The sequence below is a fragment of the Vulpes vulpes genome, chromosome 16 (genome assembly GCF_048418805.1).
Source record: "Vulpes vulpes isolate BD-2025 chromosome 16, VulVul3, whole genome shotgun sequence".
NCBI classification, from domain to species: Eukaryota; Metazoa; Chordata; class Mammalia; order Carnivora; family Canidae; genus Vulpes; species Vulpes vulpes.
The window spans coordinates 46618388-46629028 of NC_132795.1; positions in this window are offsets into that span (position 1 = coordinate 46618388).

The following is a 10641-nucleotide window of genomic DNA, read 5'->3' on the forward strand; positions in this document are numbered from 1 at the left end:
GGCACAATAGGACCCTCCCCCCAGAAGACCAGATAGACAGAGAGGGGAAAAACAAATTATTGACAAAGCACCACTTGAAAGTTCCAGGGGAAGTCGAGGGACTTACAGTATACAGAATCACAGGATACTACCCCTTTTTTGTTTTTTGATTTCTGTTTGCTTCCCCCTTTCTTTTTCTTTTTTTCTTTTCTACTTTTTTCTTTTTTCCCTTTCTATCCTTCTTTCTCTTCTATCCTTTTCTCCTTGGCCCAATACAACTTGTTTTCGGCCACTCTGCACTGAGCAAAAAGACTAGAAGGAAAACTCACCTCAAAGAGAATTCGAAACAGTCCACTCTCCCACAGAGTTACAAAATTTGGACTACAATTCAATGAAAGAAAGCCAATTCAAAACCACTAATATAAAGCTACTGGGGGCTCTAGAAAAAAGCATAAAGGACTCAAGAGACTTCATGACTGCAGAATTTAGAACTAATCAGACCGAAATTAAAAATCACCTAAATGAGATGCAATCCAAACTGCGGGTCATAACGAGGGTTAACGAGCTGGAAGAACGAGTGAGCGACATAGAAGACAAGTTGATGGCAAAGAAGGAAACGGAGGAAAAAGAGACAAACAAAAGATCATGAGGATAGATTAAGGGAAATAAGTACAGCCTGAGGAACAAAAACTTACGTCTAATTGGCGTTCTCAATGGCGCCGAAAGGGACAGAGGTCCAGAATATGTATTTGAACAAATCATAGCTGAAAATTTTCCTAATCTGGGAAGGGAAATAGGCATTCAGATCCAGGAAATAGAGAGATCCCCCCCTAAAATCAATAAAAACCATTCAACACCTCGACATTTAATAGTGAAGCTTCCAAATTCCAAGGATAAAGCATAGATCCTTAAAGGATCAAGAGACAAGAAATCCCTAACTTACATGGTGAGAAGTATAAGGTTAACAGCAGACATCTCCACAGAGACCAGGCAGGTCAGAAAGGGCTGGAAGGATATATTAAGAGTCCTAAATGAGAAGAACATGCAGCTAAGAATACTTTATCCAGCAAGGCTCTCATGCAGAAAAGAGGAGAGATAAAGAGCTTCCACCATAGTCAGGAAGTGAAAGAATACGTGACCTCCAAACCAGCTCTGCAAGAAATTTTAAGGGGGACTCTTCAAATTCCCCTTTAAGAAGAAGTCTAAAGGAACAATCCACAAAAACAGCGACTGAATAGGTATCATGAGGACACTAAACTCATATCTTTCAATAGTAACTCTGAACACGAACAGGCTTAATGACCCCATCAAAAGGCGCAGGGTGTCAGACTGGATAAAAAAAGCAGGACCCATCTATTTGCTGTCTACAAGAGACTCATATTAGACAGAAGGACATCTACAGCCTGAAAATAAAAGGTTAGAGGAACATTTACCATTCAAATGGTCCTCAAAAGAAAGCAGGGGTAGCCATCCTTATATCAGATAAACTAAAATTTACCCCAAAGACTACAGTGAGAGATGAAGAGGGACACTATATCATACTTAAAGGATCGATCCAACAAGAGGACCTAACAATCATCAATATACATGCCCCGAATGTGGGAGCTGCCAAATATATCAATCAATTAATAACCAAAGTTAAGACATACTTAGATAATAATACACTTATACTTGGTGACTTCAATCTAGCACTTTCTACACTCGATAGGTGTTCCAAAGCACAACATCTCCAAAGAAACAAGAGCTTCAAATGATACACTGGACCACATGGATTTCACAGATATCTACAGAACTTTATATCCAAACTCAACTGAATACACATTCTTCTCAAGTGCACATGGAACTTTCTCTAGAAGAGACCACATACTGAGTCACAAATCGGGTCTGAACTGATACGAAAAGATTGGGATCGTCCCCTGCATATTCTCAGACCATAACGCCTTGACATTAGAACTAAATCACAAATAGAAGTTTGGAAGGATTTCAAACACGTGGAGGTTAAGGACCATCTTGCTAAAAGATGAAAGGGTCAACCAGGAAATTAAGGAAGAATTAAAAAGATTCATGGAAACTAATGAGAATGAAGATACAACCGTTCAAAATCTTTGGGATGCAGCAAAAGCAGTCCTAAAGGGGAAATACATCGCAATACAAGCATCCATTCAAAAACTGGAAAGAACTCAAATACAAAAGCTAACCTTACACATAAAGGAGTGAGAGAAAAAACAGCAAATATATCCTACACCCAGCAGAAGAAGAGAGTTAATATAGATTGGAGCAGAACTCAATGAAATCGAGACCAGAAGAGCTGTGGAACAGATCAACAAAACCAGGAGTTGATTCTTTGAAAAAAATAATAAGATAGTTAAACCATAAGCCAGCCTTATTGAAAAGAAGAGAGAGAAGACTCAAATTGATAAAATCATGAATGAGGGCAGCCCTGGTGGCCCAGCGGTTTAGCGCCGCCTGCAGCCCAGGGTGTAATCCTGGGGACCCGGGATTGAGTCCCACGTAGGGCTCCCTGCATGGAGCCTGCTTCTCCCTCTGCCTGTGTCTCTGCCTCTCTCTCTCTCTCTCTCTCTCTCTCTCTCTCTCTCTCTTTGTGTGTGTGTGTGTGTTACTCATGAATAAATAAAATCTTTTTAAAAAAGATGAATGAGAAAGGAGAGATTACTATCAACACCAAGGAAATACAAATGATTTTAAAAACATATTATGAACAGCTATACACCAATAAATTAGGCAATCTACAAGAAATGGATGCATTTCTGGGAAACCACAAATGACCAAACTGGAACTGGAAGAAATAGAAAACCTGAGCAGGCCAATAACCAAGGAGGAAATTGAAGCAGTCATCAAAAACCACCCAAGACACAAAAGTCCAGGGCCAGATGGCTTCCCTGGGGAATTCGATCAAACATTTAAAGAAAAAACCATACCTATTGTACTAAAGCTGTTTGGAAAGATAGAAAGAGATGGGGTACTTCCAAATTTGTTCTATGAGGTCAGCATCACTTCAATTCCAAAACCAGACAAAGACCCCACCAAAAAGGAGAATTATAGACCAATATCCCTGATGAACAAGGAAGCAAAAATTCTCAACAAGATACTAGCCAATAGGATCCAACAGTTCATTAAGAAAATTATTCATGACCAAGTAGGATGTATTCCCAGGACACAAGGCTGGTTCAACACTTGTCAAATAATCAGTGTGAATCATCATATCAGCAAGAGAAAAAATCAATAACCATATGATACTCTTAATAGATGCAGAGAAAGCATTTGACAAAATACAGCATCCATTCCTGATCAAAACTCTTCAGAGTGTAGGGATACAGTGAATATTCCTCAACATCTTAAAAGCAATCTACGAAAAGCACACAGCAAATACCATTCTCAATGGGGAGGCACAGGGAGGCTTTTCCCTAAGATCAGGAACAAGACAGGTATGTCCACTCTCACCACTGCTATTCAACATAGTACTTCAAGTCCTAGCCTCAGTAATCAGACAACAAAATGACATAAAAGTATTCAAATTGGCAAGAAGTCAAACTCTCCATCTTCGCCGATGACATGACACTGTACATAGAAAACCCAAAAGCCTCCACCCCAAGATTGCTAGAACTCATACAACAATTTAGCAGTGTGGCAGGATACAAAATCAATGCCCAGAAATCAATGGCATTTCTATACACTAACAATGAGACTGAAGAAAGAGAAATTAAGGAGTCAAACCCATTTACAATTGCACCCAAAAGCATAAGATACCTAGGAATAAACTTAATCAAAGAAGTAAAAGATCTATACCCTAAAAACTATAGAACTCTTCTGATAGAAATTGAGGCAGACACAAAGAGATGGAAAAATATTCCTTGCTCATGGATTGGCAGAATTAATATTGTGAAAATGTCAATGTTACCCAGGGCAATTTACACGTTTAATGCAATCCCTATTAAAATACCATGGACTTTCTTCAGAGAGTTAGAACAAATTATTTTAAGATTTCTGTGGCATCAGAAAAGACCCCGAATAGCCAGGGAAATTTTAAAAAAAGAAAACTATAGCTGGAGGTATCACAATGCCAGATTTCAGGTTGTACTACAAAGCTGTGGTCATCAAGACAGTGTGGTACTGGCACTAAAACAGACACATAGATCAATGGAACAGAAGAGAGAATCCAGAAGTGGACCCTCAACTTTATGGTCGACTAATATTCGACAAAGGAGGAAAAACTATCCACTGGAAGAAAGACAGTCTAGTCTCTTCAATAAATGGTGCTGGGAAAATTGGACATCCACATGCAGAAGAATGAAACTAGACCACTCTCTTGCACCAGACACAAAGATAAACTCAAAATGGATGAAAGATTTAAATGTGAGACTAGATTCCATCAAAATCCTAGAGCAGAACACAGGCAACACCGTTTTTGAACTCGGCCACAGTAACTTCTTGCAAGATACATCCACAAAGGCAAAAGAAACAAAAGCAAAAATGAACTATTGGGACTTCACCAAGATAAGAAGCTTTTGTACAGCAAAGGATACAGTCAACAAAACTAAAAGACAACCTACAGAATGGGAGAAGATATTTGCAAATGGCATATCAGATAAAGGGCTAGTGTCCAAGATCTATAAAGAACTTCTTAAACTCAACAGCAAAGACACAAACAATCCAATCATGAAATGGGCAAAAGACATGAACAGAACTCTAATAGAGGAAGACATAGACATGGCCAACACACACATGAGAAAATGCTCCGCATCACTTGCCATCAGGGAAATACAAATCAAAACCACAATGAGATACCACCTCACACCAGTGAGAATGGGGAAAACTAACAAGGCAGGAAACCACAAATGTTGGAGAGGATGTGGAGAAAAGGGAACCTTCTTACACTGTTGGTGGGAATGTGAAATGTTGCAGCCACTCTGGAAAACTGTGTGGAGGTTCCTCAAAGAGTTAAAAATAGACCTGCCCTATGACCCAGCAATTGCACTGTTGGGGATTTACCCCAAAGATACAGATGCAATGAATCGCTGGGATACCTGCACCCCAATGTTTCTAGCAGCAATGTCCACAATAGCCAAACTGTGGAAGGATCCTCGGTGTCCATCGAAAGATGAATGGATAAAGGAGATGTGGTTTATGTATACAATGGAATATTCTTCAGCCATTAGTAACGACCAATACCCACCATTTGCTTCAACGTGGATGGAACTGGAGGGTATTATGCTGAGTGAAATAAGTCAATTGGAGAAGGACAAACATTATATGTTCTCATTCATTTGGGGAATATAAATAATAGTGAAAGGGAATAGAAGGGAAGGGAGAAGAAATGGGTAGGAAATATCAGAACGGGAGACAGAACATAAAGACTCCTAACTCTGGGAAACAAACTAGGGGTGGTGGAAGGGGAGGAGAGCGGGGAGTGGGCGTGAATGGGTGACAGGTACTGAGGGGCGGCACTTGACAGGATGAGCACTGGGTGTTATTCTATATGTTGGCAAATTAAACACCAATGGAAAATAAATTCATTATTTACAAAAATGTTGTATACATAAACCACATCTTCTTTATCCATTCATCTTTCGATGGACACCGAGGCTCCTTCCACAGTTTGGCTATTGTGGCCATTGCTGATAGAAACATCGGGGTGCAGGTGTCCCGACGTTTCGTTGCATCTGAATCTTTGGGGTAAATCCCCAACAGTGCAATTGAATGGATAAAGAAGATGTGGTTTATGTATACAATGGAATATTACTCAGCGATTAGAAACGACAAATACCCACCATTTGCTTCAACGTGGATGGAACTGGAGGGTATTATGCTGAGTGAAATAAGTCAATCGGAGAAGGACAAGCAGTGTATGTTCTCATTCATTTGGGGAATATAAATAATAGTGAAAGGGAATATAAAGGAAGGGAGAAGAAATGTTGGGAAATATCAGGAAGGGAGACAGAACATAAAGACTCCTAACTCGGGGAAACGAACTAGGGGTGGTGGAAGGGGGGAGGAGGGCGGGTGTTGGAGGGGAATGGGTGACGGGCACTGAGGTGGACACTTGACGGGATGAGCACTGGGTGTTTTTCTGTATGTTGGTAAATTGAACACCAATAAAAATTAATTTAAAAAAAAAAAAAAAGAAAAAAAAAACCCAAAACTTTCACTTGAAAAAAAAAAAATGTTGTTATTTTTATGTTTATGTTCTATCTCCCTTTCTGATATTTCTCACCTATTTTTTCTCTTTCTCCTTTATTCTCTTTCACTATTCTTTATATTCCCCAAATGAATGAGAGCATATGATGTTTGTTCTTCTCCATCCCGTGGACTTTGCTGCTAGAAACAATTTATTATTTAAAAAAAAAAAGCGAGCTGTTCCTGGGGTATAAATCTCTTCAGTTTACTGAAGGAGCAACATGAAATTCTTAACACAAGAAGGAAAAACTGTCTGTGAGAAAGAGGTCCCGTTCTCACTGTTTATAACTTACCCTTCCAGTACCCCATGAAAATGGTCCTTACAACTAAAAAAATACACTGTTCCTTGTCTTATCCTAATTCACTCCAAAGAGGAAAAAAGTCCCACTTCTAATTCAGGAGAACAGTCAAGCATTCCATAAAAGTACCTGGAGATTCCTTCATTTACTTCTTGGGGAAAAATTCCTGCACCACACACTTAGCGATATTTAGGACACAGAGTAACTGTCAATGCATTGGGTGTGGTGCTCAGGGATTACTGAGAGATCACTGTTTATATGGATACAGGGCAAGACTGTATTGTAGTCAGTGATTCGTAAGCATGATATGAGGGTCTGGGGGATCATCCTTTTTGGTGGATGAGGAAAAGCCTTCAGCCTAGGCCAAGGTCCCAGTGTCCTGGAATCTATACAGTATTTGGGGCCTTGTTCAGCTCAAAATGTGATTCTCCCTTTCCCTCTACCCTTCTCTTTTCTTATGCTCTCTCACATAAATAAAATCTTCAAAAATTCAATGGCAACTTCAAATAGCCTGACATACTCAATGCACGAATAGAACCAATCTGCCCATCAATTCCAGTGATGAGTTCTCATGGCTCATGTAACTTGTGAAACCCAGCTAAAATCTCCTACCCTCTGGTCATCTGGCAAAATCATTTCTATCTCTGTAGGCCCACATACTCTCCTGTCTTTTGTAAGTTTTTTCACTTGATTTTACCCATAATCTTCATAGGTTTGATTCAGTGCTACCAATTATTCTCCTTTTTCTTCCATTTAGTCTAGTAGTCTCCTGTATTTATTCGCTAAACAGGTTTCTTTTTAAAAATTTTTTCATTTATTTATGAGTGAGAGAGAGAGGCAGAGACACAGGCAGAGGGATAGATGGCTCCATGCTGGGAGCCCGACGTGGGACTAGATCCCAGGAATCCAGAATCACACCCTGGGCCAAAGGCAGGCACTAAACCTTTGTGCCACCCAGGGATCCCCCTAATCAGGATTTTTTAAAAAAAAATATTTATTTATTCGTGAGAGACAAACAGAGGGAAGCTGAGACATAAGCAGAGGGTGAAGCAGACTAACTGTGGGGAGCCTGATGCAGGACTTGATCACAGGCCCATGAGACCATGACCTGAGCTAAAGGCAGACTATAAACCACTGAGCCACCAAAGTGTACTGCTATTCATATTTGATGAAAATATTCCATCCTGGAGAGATTTAAATACTGGAAGTATACCATTTACAAATAGCCATAGCAGTAAAATAGTGTGGGAGGGACACACTCCCCATTTTCCATTAAAGAAGTCACAGAGATCAAAAGTGCAGCATAGGAATATGATCAATGAAATTGTTTGCTTTTATTAAGCTTTCAATTTTATTTTTTTACAAATTTGTTTTTTATTGGTGTTCAATTTGTCAACATATAGAATAACACCCAGTGTTCATCCCGTCAAGTGCCCACCTAACTGCCCGTCACCCAGTCACCCCCACCCCCCGCCCACCTCCCCTTCCACCACCCCTAGTTCGTTTCCCAGAGTTAGGAGTCTTTATGTTCTGTCTCCCTTTCTGATATTTCTCACCTATTTTTTCTCTTTCTCCTTTATTCTCTTTCACTATTCTTTATATTCCCCAAATGAATGAGAGCATATAATGTTTGTTCTTCTCCGATTGACTCATTTCACTCAGCATAATACCCTCTAGTTCCATCCATGTCGAAGCAATGGTGGGTATTTGTCGTTTCTAATGGCTGAGTAATATTCCATTGTATACATAGACCACATCTACATCCATTCATCTTTCGACGGACACTGAGGCTCCTTCCACAGTCTGGCTATTGTGGACATTGCTGCTAGAAACATCGGGGTGCAGGTGTCCTGGGGTTTCATTGCATCTGTATCTCTGGGGTAAATCCCCAGCAGTGCAATTGCTGGGTCATAGGGCAGGTCTATTTTTAACTCTTTGAGGAACCTCCACACAGTTTTCCAGAGTGGCTGCACCAGTTCACATTACCACCAACAGTGCAAGAAGGTTCCCCTTTTGCCGCATCCTCTCCAACATTTGTCGTTTCCTGCCTTGTTAATTCTCCCCATTCTCACTGCTTGAGGTCATATCTCATTGTGGTTTTGATTTGTATTTCCCTGATGGCAGTGATGTGAAGCATTTCCTCATGTGCATGTTGGCCATGTCTATGTCTTCCTCTGTGAGATTTCTCTTCATGTCTTTTGCCCATTTCATGATTGGATTGTTGGTGTCTTTGCTGTTGAGTTTAATAAGTTCTTTATGGATCTTGGAAACTAGCCCTTTATCTGATAAGTCATTTGCAAATATCTTCTCCCATCTGTAGGTTGTCTTTTAGTTTTGTTGACTGTATCCTTTGCTGTGCAAAAGCTTCTTATCTTGATAAAGTCCCAATAGTTCCTTTTTGCTTTTGTTTCTTTTGCCTTCGTGGATGTATCTTGCAAGAAGTTACTGTGGCTGAGTTCAAAAACGGTGTTGCCTGTGTTCTCCTCTAGGATTTTGATGGAATCTTGTCTCACATTTAAATCTTTCATCCATTTTGAGTTTATCTTTTTGTGTCTGGTGCAAGAGAGTGGTCTAGTTTCATTCTTCTGCATGTGGATGTCCAATTTTCCCAGCACCATTTATTGAAGAGACTGTCTTTTTTCCAGTGGGTAGTCTTTCCTCCTTTGTCGAATATTAGTTGACCATAAAGTTGAGGGTCTACTTCTGGGTTCTCTCTTCTGTTCCATTGATCTATGTGTCTGTTTTAGTGCCAGTACCACACTGTCTTGATGACCACAGCTTTGGAGTACAACCTGAAATCTGGCATTGTGAGGCCCCCAGATATGGTTTTCTTTTTTAAAATTCCCCTAGCTATTCGGGGTCTTTTCTGATTCCACACAAATCTTAAAATAATTTGTTCCAAATCTCTGAAGAAAGTCCATGATATTTTGATAGGGATTGCATTACCTACAGAATGGGAGAAGCTATTTGCAAATGACATATGAGATAAATGGCTAGTATCCAAGATTTAGAAAGAACTTATTAAACTCAACACTCAATAAACAACAATCCAATGAAATGGGCAAAAGACATGAACAGAAATTTCACAGAGGAAGAAATAGACATGACCAACTAGTGCATGAGAAAATGCACCCCATCACTGGCTAAGGGAAATACAAATCAAAACCACAATGAGATACCACCTGACACCAGTGAGAAGGGTGAAAAATAACAAGACAGGAAACATCAAGTGTTGGAGAGGATGTGGAGAAAGGGGAACCCTCTTGCACTGTTTGTGGGAATGTGAACTGGTGCAGCCACTCTGGAAAACTTTGTGGAGGTTCCTCAAAGAGTTAAAAATATAACTGCCCTATGACCCAGCAATTTTACTGCTGGGGATATACCCCAAAGATACAGATGCAGTAAAATGGCAAGACACGTGCACCCCAATGTTTATAGCAGCAATGTCCACAATAGCCAAACTGTGGATGGAGCGTTGGTGTCCATGGAAAGATGAATGGATAAAGAAGATGTGGTCTACATATACAATGGACTACTACTCAGCCATTAGAAAGGATGAATACCCAACACTTGCTTCAACGTGGATGGAAATGGAGGGTATTATGCTGAGTGAATTTTGTCAATTGAAGCAGGATAATCATCATATGGTTTCACTCATATGAGGAATATACAAAATAATGAAAGGTATCAAAGGGAAAGAAGAGAGAAGCAGTGAGAATAATCTGAGAGGGTGACAAAGCATGAGATGCTTTTAAGTCTGGGAAACTAACAAGGGGTAGTAGAAGGGTAGGTGGGTGGGGAGATGCAGAGACTGGGTGACATGCATGGAGGGAGGACTATGACAGGATGAGCACTGGATGTTATATTATATGTTGGAAAATTGAACTTCAATCTTAAAAATACTGAAAAAAGAGTACTAGTATTACTGATACCAAGAACAATGTAGAAAATTAGGGTCTACCCAGCACAAAGTAGAGATGTGGACAATGTGCATCCATTTGTGGTTAAATGCCCTCATCCCAGAGACTGACTCTCCTACTGCTGGTTGAGAAGCTCTGCATTATTTGCTACCATTCACAGGCCTGGTTTTTCATAAGTCCAATAAATACAGCCTGTTGATGTAATCAACCATACTATGCCAGGGGGACCATCAAGACCGATTTAACCT